Here is a 10,788-nt window from a genome sequence, read left to right as displayed (position 1 = left end):
AAAAAGTGAAAGAAAAGTAACATCGTCATTAATTTAAGCCTCTTTTTGTTTCAATCATGTTATATTTGCGAAAATATCAAATTATGTCAAAGCGCCGGTTGTTGCTGTGTCTCCTGCAAAGCTCTTCTTAACAAAATAAGATAATTCTTATTTCCCCTCGGCACTTATCTAAATATAGTTAATTCATGATATGTGCTACCGGTGAGCCGACGCATTCTTAGCCAAGCATGTCGACACAAAGTGATTTTTCGGCGTAAACTTAACACCCGGCTAATTTGCGGCAACTTTTTGGACTTCGAATAAAACAGCTCACGCAGCAACCTATAAGCAATTTATATACCCCAGAGGAAACGCGTATATTCTGCTAATTTAGCCATGTCAATTTTTGACAGCAGGTAGATTCTTAGGTCAAATGTATAAATTAGTGAAATATCTTACAAATTTCAAAATTAGAAGGCCGTTTCCTCTGATACATATGACAGCGATGGTTAGATGACTCGTTCAGGCATCGTGTCCGAGCATTCCATGCACCCCTACCGAATAGTGGTCACCCCCGCCAACTTTAGCATTTCACGTGAATTTGATTGGGCTAGAGGAATGGCGTTTTAGAATACGCCACAGGTACAGGCTGGTTCTATTCAAATGAACGCGAGTGCTTAACTCTTAGAATAGCTTGGTCAGTAGTGACATATGTTTCACAGAAGTTGAGGGTTGCTCCACCAAAGCACCTTTCTACGAACGAGTTCCCTCGGCATCGAAGAGGGAAAATTTATCAGCAAAGGTGAGTGCTCGATAGCCTTATCACATCTATAAGTAATATTCTATTCTATCGATAGAATATTCCCTTATTTTAATTCAAAATGTCATAAGTATTGTCATTAGTTAATATTAGCACGAAATGGTTAGCTTGAGAAGGGAAATTGCATACTTTTATCACTTGAAATTAAAATATTAGAATTGCCTTTATTTTCTGATGTGTTGGTTGGTTGGTTAAATTCATTTATTCTTTGGATTGCGCTGTTTTTCAAAATAAAGGTTAGGACAGTTTGTCTGAATGTTAGGAACGCAAAACGGGACAGTAATTTGGAGTAAAATTGAGATCCGCAGTGAAATGTTTGTTGAAATGAAATTCAATTCGTAGGATGTTGTTGATTCCCGTCAACTTTTTCAAGCGCAAAGTTCCAAGATTGACGATTAAGTATCCATGATTACGACCTTGTTGTCTTCCGCTCCCTTTCGATTATATTTACCAAAAGAGCACACTTTTCTCGAAGAAATACTTCGATGGCTAATACAATGTATAACATATACCTGACCTTGTTATTTGTAAAGATGCATTCCTCTGAAGATTTGGAGTGGTATTTTTTTTCATATCCATAACTTTCTGCTCAAACAATTTTGGAGAAAATCGAAATTACACTTGTCAATGATCGATGATCGATTTGGAATTACACGTTTGTGGCAATATCGAAGCAAAATTGCTAGAAATGTACAGAAGAAAAGTATTCAGTGGCATTTTGACAGGCTGACTTACAGACTGAGTGACAGGAATACTAGTAATCGATTTACTAATCAAGGAGCACTAATTACATACGTTACATAACCGGGGAGGAAAAGAGTGGGGGAGTCGAGCCAGAACATTGACAAATGCTCATACATAAGGTTGTAACTTGCATATAATCAAAAGATATTCGTACTACTATCTGTTCACTAACTCAATAATCACTCGACTTCTGTCATCGTTCAGATTTATCCTTCGGCGAAGGAAAATTTTGCTCATTTCCTGGAATCGGGGAAAAGTTCATCCAAACGAGCCTTGTGTATCGACAAAATCACAGATATACATTTCAGATATAAAGTTCTGCCATTTCGACTAGAAAATGTTTCATGAAAAAATTGACATTATGGGGGAAAAAACTCAGGCAAGTCGGCGTTCTACTGGGCCATGACACAGAAACGCAGACAATACTATACCTAAGTGGGTATATCGACACTTTGGAAGAGAGAGACGGCCTGACTCTCGGCAGCGTTCTTTTAAAAATTTATCACTTGGCAAACCGAGAAATTTCGCTAAAACGAAGCGGTAATTGTTAATACAAACCTCAGCTGTTGAACAAGTGTGTTGGAGTTGTTTGCCAGGCACTGGGGATGTCTTCAACAAAAATCACAATCACAGAAAGTAATTGGTTTGGCAAAATAGCGATAGGAACACACATGGACAGTTATCGAGTTGGAGACGTGCCTGAATACCAATGCCTGTATGCAATGTAGAAACGTTTCAAAAGAAAACGGGTTTATTTTGCAAAGAAAGGAAAATATTTACCGTAGCTTCAACATTTTCGAAGTTGCTCTACTTTTAAACTGAGGTTGCGATAGCTAATCAACGACGGAAAAGTAGGAAAATTATTCCCGCGTACCTTATATTACCATATTCCCTTGTTTCGCGTGTTTCATGCATCCTGATTGCAAATTGCTAGCCTTCATGATAGTTATATCGGCCATACTAGGGTAAGTTTTTTGGTGCAGTCAGTTATCTCAAAAAGTATCCCATCTCAAAAAGAGCAAAAATAATGACGTTGCCAGTTTTCCCGACCATGAAACAGCAGTTTTGGTCGAAATATTGAATACTGTTTTAACACTCAAAGACTTTATTTTTTTAACAAATCCATTTTCAAGATACCTGCGTAAGGTGCAGGGGAAGACGGAGTTTTACTGTTAAATAAATCTTGTACCAATTCTTGTTACCCAATCTTGTTGGCACTCAGTATGTAAGACCTTTTACATGGACTGGATAGTTTTATACCATAAATAGTTCCAAGGCCCGCCACTGTTATATATATATATTAAATTGACTTTTGACTCACGACGTGTCTGGCAGAGCAATTATCAGATTCGTGTCTGAATATGCAATTTGAGTGCAAGAATCACACTTGTCTGAATGTAACATTGCTTCAAATGAATTTGTTAGCGCGAGCTTAAGATTGTGTGTTTTTGGCTTGGTCAGAACTCTTAAAATAGGGCAATTATTTTCCAGCAGCGAAACCTGCAATTCTTAAGAGAGAAAATTATTTGTGCATGGTACACGAGTCTTTACAATCGTGCTCAATATGCTTTTTTTTCGGAGGGGGTTGAATTTGTATAGAAAATTACAAAAAATAATAGAATTTACATTACTATATTTTTGAATTTGTTCTTCACGATTGAAATATCTCAGGATACAAAATTGGAAAGCTCTTTCTGCATCTTCAAACACATTTTGCATAGTCAAAACTAAGGTTCACATTTTCCCCTTTTTCTGTCACAAAACTTCCGCGAACAATAAGCCGGTTATCTACATATTTCAAATTCTCAATGTGCTTATCTGCTGAATGTATGACAAGTTTCATGCAACGGCATCCAATTAAAAATCAGTAACTTGACACTAGCGAACACGGAGAGTTGCTTGTCCGTGATAATAGTTCAATCAGCCCGGAGAGATTTGATTTGGACCGAATAGAATGTCGTTTTCTACCCAATTTAGGACCCGGCTTCTTCATGGCCTTTGTTTGCTTCATTCAATCTTTCATTTCACATTGTTTTTTAAAGGGACATAAGCTGTAACTTGTGGCAAGTTTTTCAGTATTCTGTATATGAACTACCACTGACCCTAATCCGTGTGTCATGCTGAAATTTCGACTATTCTTTTTGTCAACACAGCTTGTATGTGTGTAGTGATCATTTGTTTATTGTTTACAAATGAATTCTAGTCCGGACTTGAATGCAATTTTCAACAATAACAATGGAGATTATACTCATATAGGTTGTGTTGATATGCTAAATACTTGGCATTAAATTACAGTTTAGGGATTCAATGCAGAAAGTGTAGGGAAACCACAAAACAAAAGTTCTAAAAAAATAGCCAAAAGATACAGCTTATGGAGCTTAATTCTCCGAAGTAAAATGTAAGCAATCTGGCTGCTGATGAAAATGAAATGTGTTTCCTATCGCAGTCTCGCATTAGCGTCTTATTTGACAGTGAAGACAAGAGAAGGTTACAACACCGTGTATACTTTAGATCGTCGCGTCGCTACGCGGAAACCGCGACAATGTCGAAGAATAATCAATAAATTAAGAGATTATTGACTTAATGTGAAAGGACCACTTGACCCTAAGGTCAGGAGTCGTTGCATCAGAGAAGAGGGTAAAAGAATTAGCAGGAGACGACAGCGCGGGTCAAAAAGGCAGAACTTCATCAATATCATGCCTTGAAAATTGTCTATTTACGGTAACTGAACGGCATGTAGCCAAATCAGCGTCAGGATCTCGGATGAGACGATAGAAATCATTAAATTTGAAAAGATGTGGTGTCGGAGTAGAATTTTGAAATCCTGTGAAGTCGGTAACACGATTCAGAAGATTACACGTAGCCTTGCCGCATGAGCAAATTGGAAAAATTCTGCATGAATTTTTGAACATTATTTAATGCACAGTTCAGTGAAATTAGCCGTAAATGCGACGGCGAAATTAAGGTGAGCAAAGCTTCATTGTTCTAAAAGATTTTTGAGAAAACGTCAGACGAGATGAAAGGTGGCAAAAATACCACGGGACCGTGTCTTCAGATTTTATCTTGGTCTTTTAGTAACTTTTTCAGATAGTCATGCTTGTTGATAACACAGCGCCCGATGAAGAAACTTTATGAACAAAATAAGATAGGATTTCTTTAATTTGAAATAGACAGGCGACAACATTGAAAATACTTAGTATTCATTTATCAAAAAATATTCTCAATATTTCACACATAAACTTATCTAAATGAAATTATATGAGTATTGGTCGGTTGACCCGTGGAAGGTAACGATAGAGAACTCTTTCTAACAAAAGTTTAATGATTATCTTTACCGAGAATACAATTTTAACAAAGATCACACTGTTAGAATGTTAGCTATATTTTTTTGTAAAAAGAAATACATTTTAGCTTTAGCTCCCCGGGTCAACGTGTCAAACACCAAACTAATGGATCTTTGACAGTTTAATAACATCTTGTCCATTCGACTGAACAGAATAAAAAATGATCGCAATGAGGCTTATCACAGTCAAATTTTATTGCATACTAAGCCCGCTTTAATAGATCGCTAAATGTTGAAAAGTGCCTCCAGCAATCTAGGGGCCAGTATCGCCGACCGTCGCCGCGATATTCAGTAATTTTTTCTGCCAAGCCCGGGGCTAAAGTTGCGGATTGTGTAATTAGTGTCGGGAAATTCCAAATTGGTTGTTAATCTCTCTGAAATAAAATGGCAGGTTATTAGAAGAAGTACACAACAGGGATAGAGAAGGGCACTCGGTGTTTTTGTGGGTCTTTTGTTGGTAGTTTTGCAGAATAATAGGACCATTGAAATAAAATAAGTATGCAAATTATGCGTTGTTGATTAAAGTACCACGTGACATGCGACAAACCAATGGGGAATATGTATGCAAATTTTACAATATTGAAATATGTACGGCGTGAGGAAAGGAAATTATGTTGGGAATTTTTAAATTTTGTTCGAGGCACAGTTCAACCATCTAATATCTAAGCAACGATGAAAGAAGTGCATGCGAAGGCAACTAACATAATCAAAGTTTGATAATTTAAGAACACGAAATAGTTAATGTGAGTTTGTCACATCGCCCACTCGAATATAATGTCACTTGAAATTAGCATAGACTACGGACTGGCAATTCAGCTAAGGCATCATACGTTTGCGGTGTTACTTATATCTTGTGAAAAAATAATTGGTTGCAGTATTTTCAGTAGCGCTAAGCCAGTACCGCCAGTCAACGAATCAAGGATGTGGTATTTAATGTGATCTGCAGAATTCATATCTTGTATTGGTTACGTTCAGTGTCTTGTAAACACTTCAGACTGGAGATAAGGCCGAGAACAATAAAAAGTTTTTTCTCCTAGACATATTGCAGAAATGATGCGGTGACGCGGTTTTTTTCTAATTTGTTTTTATTCTTCAACCAACAAGATTGTGCAAAAACATGAAATCGACATAGGAATACACCCAGAGATAAATGCACAGCAGTGTTGCTTTAGTATTTTTGTATAGCAACAGTTCTTCAGTTTGACTTTTAGTGCAGCAATGCACATGCAGTTATGACAGCTTAATATAACAGTGACATATGTGTACAGTTTTGAATAGAATGTTAGTGCCAGTTATTTTGTTTGCAGTTCTGTTCTATACAGCACTGTGTTAAGCACTATAATCGCGTATTTTTGCGTTTATCTTTTTTCATTTTATTTTCTCATGACGCAGCGGGTCTGAATTGACGCGCGCGAGGATGAGAAACAAACTTTTTATTTTTTTTTAAATTTTTTGGTATTTTGGTAGGACTGTAGATTATGTGGTGTGGACTATGTAATGAACTTGCATTTTATATATGGAGTCAAGTCTATAATCAAATCGCGTTACTCATCCTAATCTTCTAATCTGATGACATTTAACTTATTTCGATGTGTTTTTGAAACGCCGGGTCTGAGCACTCGCTCGCCGAACATAGTCGAGTGTTTTTACTACATACTGTTAACAAAGCCAGCTGATAATATGAATTAATCCTTGCCGGCTGACTGACAGACATGTACTGTACGAACCGAAAAATAGGAACTCATTATTATCTAGACAAAAAATTAGTGATCTCATCAGCGAGTTTTAAGAGTTCTATTTAGTCCGATTAATCATTGAAAAAACCACCATGATGGTAAAAATCAGAAATAGCAATGACTGAGATTTTAAAGATGGCTTGATTGTACGCTTTACATCCATGGTCATGGAGAGCCGTGACGCGATGGCCAGCTGAATCTGGCCCGCTAAGAACCTATTCAATGATCGCACTCAAGCCTACCGGTATCTACAATGATACTCTGGTGTCGTTCAGTAATACCATTATGTGATTAAACGCTATTCGCTTAGGCGGCGCTGAAAGTATTTTTGAAGGTGAACCAGTCCATTTCTATAGACGTGCGGTGGCAGAAAGACTGACGGTCAAACAGTCTGACAGACAAACACATAGAATGACAAGGTAACAACCGCCCGTCCAGTCGGTCGGAATGACTACGTAGATTCGTAACTGTTCAACGTTACATGACTGTACACATCAGGCATGACTTGTGGCAAGAAATGCGTAAACATTAAACTGTTTTAGGAATGTTCGGCGAAAGGCTGAGCGTTTCAGACTTCTGTCGTGTTAGGGGAAAGCCATGTTAGTGGCTAACGTTGTTACCATAGTTTCTTATTGAAAATGTATCCCCGGAGACAGTTGGGCAGCTGCAGTGCATCAGCTTTAATTATTGCCCAACAATCGAGTAGAATATACAAATATCAAGTCATGCATCAATTGGTCAAGTGTCGTTTGGATTCACATTTAACGCTAATACGATCATTGACAATGATGGCACTGGTCCAAACGCCCACGAAACATTCCAAATGTCACGGGTGACTAAAATGGAAAAGAGGTGTAAATTACTCCTCCAAGAGTCTGGAATAATCGAGAGGCGATTCGTTTGTTCCATTATTGGTGCTTACTGTCTCTGATGTTCTCATCATGGTATATTAGTGACGTCAGCACTCAATTAGTGTTGTCTTGAAAAAAACAACTTACTGTGGATTTAATTTAGAATCAGAGTACGCATCGTTTTGTAATAAGGCCAAGTAATTAAATTCTTTGTTTTGCGTCCACTCTAAATGGGAAAAGGTACGCGTCTAAGCGGCTGAAAAACACACACACAAGAAAATTAACACAATGTAATTTGATTGCAGCAAATAAAAAATTGTAACAAAATTTTAGTTCAGAAAAGCTAAGCGGTCATGTCCCAAAATGTCCTATTCAAATACATTGTGTGTGTTTTTCATGAAAACCTTAAAAACCTACGCGGGTGGGGACGCAAAACAAAGAATTTAATTACTTTGGCCTAATGGGAAAAACTGACTAAGTCATGCCTGGCGTAAGACATTGGGCGAAATTTTGACATCTAAAACCTTCAAAACCAGTGGCCCGACTGTTGTTTATGTACACACAGTGACCAGATAATATGAAGCGTGGAATTCGTTATTTTGCATTCGTTACGGCATGGATGTAATAGGTCACTTAACAACATTGCAACATTGCATGCTTGACGTCTCAGATGCCAGTGTAATTTTCATTCATAATAACAACCCAGCTAATCTGGATTTGGTATCTTTGGCCCACGGCTTATGTTACTAAGGTAGAAAATGGAAAATGGGTAAAAGAGACATACCAGTTTCTCAAAAATTACAGTTGTCTGATAATAAATGTTAATTCGATAAGATAAGTATCATGAATAAAATCTGTCTTAGTTGTCACCTTGTGACAGGACCGTTACATTTTACATGTTAAAGGCTCTTTACAGAACAGCCACCTCGCTTATGTGGTGAGTGGCCACAAGTAATTGCTCCAGTTTGATATAAAACCTGCATATTTGTCCAAACTTTCTGTGACTGAAAGCAAGAAAGGAGTCTATTTTGACCATTTTTATAGCCGCATCACAATTATCTTACGAGTATAATGATTTGTAGAGATTGTTGGTATTGGAATTTATTCTTGCTGTTGTGTTTTCTCAAATTCATCAAACAGCACATCACACCAACACTGACAGTAATTCCACACTACCCTTTAGAGAAAGACAATGCCAATGTAGTGGTCACTTCATCTTGGTCCCTTGTGTGACAACTCTATGCAGGTTTGACTGCATTCATCGTTGTAAACATGTCTATATGTTAATTAAGATGACAATCGTCTTTGCGATAAAGTACACGAGTAAGACTCCCGACGATTATGATGAAGGACAAACGTCATGAACTTATAAGTTTCCGGCGTCAAATTATGCATATTTGCCATCAACTTTCACATGTACTTACGGGGGGGATTGAGTATGATCTGATCGAATCGCCATGATTTCGGATTAATTCTCATGCAGATGACGAAACGACGGAATCTTTTTTCCAAAACGTTGAAAAAACTGGAAGAAAGTTGTCGAAATAAGAAAAGAATAATGATATCATGTAAAGATTTCATGTAAATTCAGATTCAAAGATTTCATGTAAAGATAAGTCTGTCAGCGATGAAAAAAAAAACAGTTTGAGAAAAAGTTATTAAGACTATGAATTATCGTGGTATTTCATTCGTTTATAGGCCAATGGTCCAAATGTAAACTTATACCTGGGAAAAAATATTCAGTTCTCGGAGGAGATCAAGATATAACATCACACCTGAAATCCCGCGAACCAAATCACCAGATACATTACTTGAGCGCTTGTTATGGAAAAAATCTAATATTTTGAGAGTTTCTTATTTATGATTATTTCTTCGACAGGAGATGCATAGCGAGCTTGTTTATATCACCCCGGGATGTTGAGTACGTTCTGTGCTTGTCCCCTAATTCGATAAAATTGTTGACATCTTGAAAATGAATGGGATTCATCCTGAATACTACCGGTATCGCAAAAATCAACATGTTCTTTCTTGTCAATTGTTATAACTTTCAGATAGATGATCACCTACACCAGAAAATAGCAAAAAAACAAATTCCGCATTGTCTCTTTCTTCTAGAATAGAAAAAATACATTTTCTCGTATGAGTGGATGTTTGATATTGACAAGACTAGGTAGTTGTGAAACGCAGGGTACTATGGACGGCTAGACCGCCATTCCTCGATTTCGGGGAAGAATGGTTTCCTTCATGTTCAAGTGAACAACTGGGATTAAGACTGAGATACTTTTGAAGACAAAAGAAGACGGTAATGACATGCGGGTCGAATGACATGCGGGTCGGGAGGGACCGTACGGAGAGATGTGGGAAAAAACGACAGACAGTCGCACCGGCAGAGACAAGCTGAAAGGATTGAGCGGACAAAAACAAAATCCGACATGGCAGTTTTTCAAAGTCGGTTTGTTAGAAACGATCTGCTTTGATCGAACGAACAGGGACAGACTGACGGAAACACTCGACAGCTAGGGAAGATTCGGGCTGATATGGCTGGCAAGAAAGAGTCGGGCTTGTTGATATCTGAGAAAATTGCAGAGGAGGGTAGAGAAGTTGAGTGAAAGACGGGAAGACATGGACAGATGTGAGAAAATGGATGGAAAGGCGGTTGAGTGTAAAGATAGGCCTGCATGCAGTGCATGGATAGAAGCATGTATTTTCTATGAATCTACGATAGAAGTGAGATGGCGCAAGTCGGCACATAGTCAAATTCAAACGGGACCGCATGAGTAGTCGGTATGTATAGACGTAGGGAGAAGGGGTCATTTTGATGACGTAGAAAGGTCCATCCGGGAAGGGACGAGGGGTACATTAGAATGACAAAAGGTACGGTTCAAAAATTGAACAAACCTGAAAGATGAACTTACTTCGAAGATTTGCCTCGTTTTCTTTCGTTACAAGTTGTCGTGCGAAATGCATTGTGATTTGAATTGACATGTACCTGAGATGGGCAGACAATTGTATTTCACAAACTCTGAATTAGTTCAGTCTGACAAGACAGTGGCCACTTCACAAAATTATTCATCGTTCACCTTTCAAAAACGTAATAGTTAATTGTTACATCAGACTTGATGATAAATACATTACTGGCTCATTAGCGTCCATTGTTAGCAATGTTCCGTAAAGACGTGGAATGAATCATAGAAAATTAAGGACTAACCCAAATTTGATACTCATTAACAGAGTCAGGTCGACAAAATAAAATATTTCTCACAAGTTTTTTCCCTTTGCCTTCACTGTTCTAATGACAGACACTATTCATGAGGC

General features: G+C 37.8%; 1 protein-coding gene across 3 annotated transcripts in view; it reads left to right on the top strand.

The window, feature by feature from the left end:
* Nucleotides 1-643: 643 nt before the first annotated feature.
* Nucleotides 644-10,788, top strand: part of LOC139115411 (PR domain zinc finger protein 14-like) — a 25,961-nt gene continuing 15,816 nt past the window's right edge. The window contains exon 1 of one of the 3 annotated variants that reach the window (XM_070677504.1): nt 644-781. The gene's annotated coding sequence lies outside the window, so the exon portion shown is untranslated. Of the gene's footprint in view, nt 782-9,404; nt 10,258-10,788 lie in introns of those variants that run through there. The other 2 variants (XM_070677506.1, XM_070677505.1) reach the window with 2 other exon arrangements.

The sequence above is a fragment of the Ptychodera flava genome, chromosome 17, assembly GCF_041260155.1.
Source record: "Ptychodera flava strain L36383 chromosome 17, AS_Pfla_20210202, whole genome shotgun sequence".
In the NCBI taxonomy this organism is placed as follows: domain Eukaryota; kingdom Metazoa; phylum Hemichordata; class Enteropneusta; family Ptychoderidae; genus Ptychodera; species Ptychodera flava.
The sequence above is the reverse complement of the archived record's forward strand: the minus strand, read 5'-3'. Positions and strand labels throughout refer to the sequence as shown.